Source organism: Pseudochaenichthys georgianus, unplaced genomic scaffold (genome assembly GCF_902827115.2).
Source record: "Pseudochaenichthys georgianus unplaced genomic scaffold, fPseGeo1.2 scaffold_513_arrow_ctg1, whole genome shotgun sequence".
NCBI lineage: Eukaryota > Metazoa > Chordata > Actinopteri > Perciformes > Channichthyidae > Pseudochaenichthys > Pseudochaenichthys georgianus.
The window spans coordinates 78489-84163 of record NW_027263074.1 but is presented as its reverse complement, the minus strand read 5'-3'; the positions used below and the strand labels follow the sequence as shown (position 1 = coordinate 84163).

Below are 5675 nucleotides of genomic sequence, written 5' to 3'. Positions count from 1 at the left end.
CTTGTGACATGTCAAAAAAACTTGTTTCACCTGAGATACAACTCAAAATAAGATATTTTCAAGAGTATTTGACTTAACAAGACACTTAAAATGCAATGTCTAAAAACAAGACATTATATCTCACTGCATTGTTACTACTTAAAGAGCTTACGAAATGCTTTTAGCACCTGTTAGTGGGCTTAGTATATGATAGAGGTTGCATTTGTATTGTGGAATGTGCCTTATGATTTTTTTATTATTGATCTATTTTTAATAAATCACGATTATAACAGCATCCAAAGTTGTCAGTTAGTAACAATCGTTCGTTGCGCCGGAAACATCAACTTCGGCCATTTCCGGCGGTGACGTCATGAGTGGAACACAGCTGAGCTCAGTCCCCTTTGAATGCATTGAAGGGCCAAATATTACGACAAAGGATGCACAGCAATAAGACGCCAAGAATAATTGGCAAGCGATATGTTGTATGGGGATGTGGGGCCGTCTCAACATCTGGTTATGGGATGTTTTTGTGGCCAAAAAATGATCAAATGTTGCGTATATGGACAAAACAAGTGCGTCGTACGAGGCGGACGTTTGCTAGACCAGGTAACCCGGGGTCGATGAAACCGACGATGTGTGGGCAGCACATCAAGAGATCGTGTTTCGAACAATCAACAATGCCCGCTAAGGAGAGAGAGTAAACGCTTTCTCGAAGGTTCGTTTTGCTTTCTGACAACGTTACGTTAACTCAACCTTACGTTTGCCATGAGGCTATGTTACTTCCCTTAAGAGCTAGCTGTCTTAGCTAACAACAGTTAGCAGCTAACGTTTTCTGCAGTTTGTGTTTCCACTGAAAAACGTGATGTAGTTATTTAAGGGTAAGTTAACTAAACGTTATCTTACAAGTAGAGAGAGTTAAGTTGTGTTTAAAATCGTCAATGTAATGCACGTTAGAGGTTTTGTGTTGAGCATGAAGTTAGCTTTACTGTAGCTCACCAAAGGTTAGCATGTTAAGCTGCACTTTCTGTGGCAGCTCGCTTAATACAAAGAGGGGTTTTGTGCTTCATTGTAAACTTTTCTTACACATGTGTGTTAATCTACCTGAAATTGTAGGGACAGTTTTTTTCGACTCAACTATACAGACCATTGTTGAGGAGATGCAAAACATACTGTAAATGAGTTGGGTCTGACATATACTTTGAGTAATGTTACTTTGCTGCTAAAAAATGAAACATTATCAGATGAGGACATCACCAAAGTGTGTGAGTCTGTCAGGGTTTGATCTGTTCTCTGCGTGTCGTTCAGGGCCTGTACACACTGCTCTGGTATGAATTAAAAATATAATTGTAAAATGTATGTCTCTCGCTCTTGTCATCGTTCAGGCTTTGCATTTGAACTCCTATGACTGGTTGCGGACTTGAAGGGAACGACTCCATGGCCTTCCTGACATCCAGGAAAAAGGTGAGATTCTAATCCATTTCAATGCCAACAGCCAGTCATTGTTTTTAACTTTTTTAATATGATTTTTTTGGGGAATTTCTGTTTTATTGGATAGTAGAGATCTACTGGAACCTAACACCAGAGAGAGAGAGATAGAGGGAGGAGATGATATGCAGCAAGAGGCCGAGCCGGATGGTTGCTGCTCCGTGTGGAGCGTGTTCTATCAGGTAAAGCACTTTGGTACCCAGTTATTTATGGTATTGAGTTTGAATTTAGCCTTTGGAAGGTCATTTCCAACAGTGCATTGTAAAGACTGAAAAAACATTTATTTGTCTCAACATTCCTGTAATAATTTGTTTTTTTATTGTTGATATTGTTTTGTTCTTTATTTTTGTTGTGAGAATCACTTTGCAATTGTGTAAGTGCTATATACATAATTATACTAATATTATTGTTGTTACCATCATTACCATTATTTAAAAAAAAATCTTTGTTTTCTTTATTTATCGCTGCAGAAAGGATCATGCCAGCCCACATCAAACACCTGATCAAGAACTTGTGAATCTTCAGGCAGAAAAGATGAAAACACCTGTTCAAAGTTCCAGTTTCCTGTACATGGAACCATGCCTGTCCTCTGTTCCACATGTCTCCAGTCAGTCCTGAGGCCTGTACTACGAAGCAGGATGTTCTCTTCGCGGCTAACTTCAGGGAAAACTCCGGCTTTCCGGTCCTACGAAGCTGGTTCTCTTTTTAGCGGGCTAGATCTCCATGGTAACTTATGCTTAGCGGCTAACCTGGTCGGGACCAGGTTAGGTTGCAGGCTAAGAGCTCAACTCAGTGAAAGCACCGCCTGCTGACCAATCAGAGCTCAGTGTGCGGAGTTTAAAGCGATCAAGTCATATCACAGGAGAAAGGAAATACAGAAAAGCTGCCGTTGCAGGAAAGACGGCCGGCAAAAATCACTGACTGTGTGAACGTGAACATTAATAGAATATCACCTCCATCTTCAGAGCAGTCTGACTATTATAACATTAGCGTTAAGAAAGCTTACTTAAATATCTGCCACAACATCAGTACCCGGATCAGAGTACATTAAGTACAGTCCGCGGCACATCACTTCATAATGTATCACATATCTCCTGATCTGAGTCAGCTGAGCCGTATCTGGCCGTGCAGCACTCACAGTGTCACAGACTGGATGCAGAAGTATTATTTTAAGCAACACATTAAGTTGAGGAAACACTCGAGTCAAATGTAATTGAAGTCAGATCGTGTCTTAGACGGGGCAGTGATATCATAAACCTGTTAATGTACGCATTCAAACACTTGTTCTGTTCCCAGCTGTGTTCACCTTGCAGCTGCAGCTCTGAGGCTTTGATCCTGATCAAGTGTTTAAGTCATGGATGTTTAAAGTTTAACTTCTTCATATTTGACTAGTATTAAAGTGCACTTTTCATTCAGGAAGTATGACGCTGCACTGTCAGTATGCTTCTCCATGTTTGTGATTGGTCGAATGCTCCAGATACCACCCCTTTCATGTGAACGCGCACCTCACTAGATAGGACACGGCTGGCTTGAGCGATCCACTTGATAACCCGCGTCGTAGGACCGTTTAGCGTAGGACCGGCTAACTCAAACATATCCAGGTTAGGTTGAACCAGCTTCGTAGTACAGACCTCTGGACCCTATGACTCCGACACTAGTTCTACCAAGGCTTGTTAGAGGTAAGAGTGGTAGGAGAGGAGTGGAGTTATCTTTGTATTTAGGCTGCAAGTCGACAAAGGTGATCAGATGCTAATAATGATCCGATTCATTTGATATTGATTGTCTGCCAATACCGAATCCTGATCCGATTCTTCTATTTCCCAGATAATACGGCTGCACCGTGAACACTCGCTCTATTTGTTTTTGCCATTGTAATTCACCATAAGCAATTGTTGACTGTAACGTCTATGCCAACCAACTGTCATTTGTAATGTATTATACTTTAACGGTTCTGGAAACCACAGCAGCCCAAATGTTAACGTACATGTCAGGTTTTCTTTTTACAGTGTACTTATATCTCTACATTTCTTTTCAGTTTGCTTCAAGAAGTTGCTTCAACAGACAGAAGTGCAGGCCGGATTGGGAAAGGCTGGACGCTACACAGCGGGAAACATTATAGACATGAACAAGGAAAAACAAAAACACTTTCTTTGTTGCCTTGTTCTTATCATACAGTGTTACGGTTTTTGTTACCATTTAAATATTGAATTCTATGTATTACTTTTATTTTAAATCAAATGCACCGGTTTTAGATAATATATTTATTTTGATGTGTAGGTTGATTTGCAGGTTGGTTGTTATTTGTATAATTATTGTTACTGTGTATTTTATTATATTAACGAGCTATTTATTAAATTAAAATACCATTATGAACACTATACAATGTCTTTATTTGGTAGATACCAGAATACATGACACAATGAATCTTTGTAATATATTTATGCTCTCTTGTTTAAATAATCATACCAGTATTTAATGTATGCTGGTCACCTGGAATCCTGGTGAGCTCCCAGCAGGGTATATTTAATACTATTATTAAACATAAGCTGGTGATAGATGGTGTATAAACCAGCCATCCTGGCCAGCTGAAGTGTCCAAAACCCCTCTCCAGCCTAATATCTACTGGCTGGTCAATTTACAACAGCCTGACCAGCTACATGTATCTAAACTGGTTATTTCAGCAGAGTCATTATTATTTATTTACTATTTTTTGAGAATCTCTGAATTTTAGTCAAATGTATATACTAGTCTCTGTTCTGTTGCCTGAGCCAAGTCTGCCTGCTACATTACGATGTATTATTATTGATTTACTATTTATTGAGAATCTCTATGAATTAAAGTCAAATGTATACCAGTCTGTGTTCTGTTGCCGCATCGGATCTCCACCAAATGAGTCTTGTCTGTCACTCGATTCTGTCTCCAGAGTCCGACATCAGCCACAGAGGTAGTGTATTATTCAACAGGTGTTCTACTCGTGACGTGCGTGACGTCACTAACCGGCGAAAGCTGTTTTGTTCGGAGCGGTCGTGTAACATCGGAAGTGAGCATGGAAAGTTGTAATAAACCACAATTTATAAATACTGCGGGTATATTGTCATGAATGACATGATTTCCCATTAATAATAGTATATATATTATCGTAATAAGAACAGTATTGTCCTTCATTTCGTCAGCTCTTTAAGTTATTATGTCTTATATCAAGTGTAAAGACGTATTCTGACTTGAAATTAGACAAATATACTTAGTAAGATTTTGCAAGAGTTTTTGCAGTGCATGACAACAAATGTTCCTAATGTTTGGGTTACGAGGCTACATGATGATGATGTCCAGTTACTTTCATTCACAGCTTCTGACCCCAGATGGTTAGGTGATGACTGCAACATCAAGTACGGGCCAAGCAGCTACAGGAGGACGGAAAGTCACAAAGCTGCGGTTGTGTTCCCAGCGAAGGCTTCTCCACCTGTATGGACGACAGACGGGCCTGCTTGATTCCGCCTGTATGGACGACAGACGGGCCTGCTTGATTCCGCCTGTATGGACGACAGACGGGCCTGCTTGATTCCGCCTGTATGGACGACAGGCGGGCCTGCTTGATTCCGCCTGTATGGACGACAGACGGGCCTGCTTGATTCCGCCTGTATGGACGACAGGCGGGCCTGCTTGATTCCGCCTGTATGGACGACAGGCGGGCCTGCTTGATTCCGCCTGTATGGACGACAGACGGGCCTGCTTGATTCCGCCTGTATGGACGACAGACGGGCCTGCTTGATTCCGCCTGTATGGACGACAGACGGGCCTGCTTGATTCCGCCTGTATGGACGACAGACGGGCCCTGCTTGATGCCGCCTGTATGGACGACAGACGGGCCTGCTTGATTCCGCCTGTATGGACGACAGACGGGCCTGCTTGATTCCGCCTGTATGGACGACAGACGGGCCTGCTTGATTCCGCCTGTATGGACGACAGACGGGCCTGCTTGATGCCGCCTGTATGGACGACAGGCGGGCCTGCTTGATTCCGCCTGTATGGACGACAGACGGGCCTGCTTGATGCCGCCTGTATGGACGACAGACCGGCCTGCTTGATTCCGCCTGTATGGACGACAGACGGGCCTGCTTGATTCCGCCTGTATGGACGACAGACGGGCCTGCTTGATGCCGCCTGTATGGACGACCGACGGGCCTGCTTGATTCCGCCTGTATGGACGACAG

At 42.6% G+C, this 5675-nt stretch overlaps 1 long non-coding RNA gene across 3 annotated transcripts; it reads left to right on the top strand.

The window, feature by feature from the left end:
- The first annotated feature begins 396 nt into the window (after positions 1–396).
- LOC139433489 (uncharacterized) lies at positions 397–2049 on the top strand. 3 transcript variants are annotated; one of them, XR_011642940.1, is made up of 3 exons: positions 397–694; positions 1362–1440; positions 1935–2049. It is a non-coding gene; the product is annotated as an uncharacterized lncRNA (long non-coding RNA). The 3 variants fall into 3 exon arrangements; XR_011642939.1 differs by lacking the exon at positions 1935–2049 and adding an exon at positions 1538–1596; XR_011642941.1 differs by lacking the exon at positions 1935–2049 and adding an exon at positions 1535–1596.
- Positions 2050–5675: the final 3626 nt, after the last annotated feature.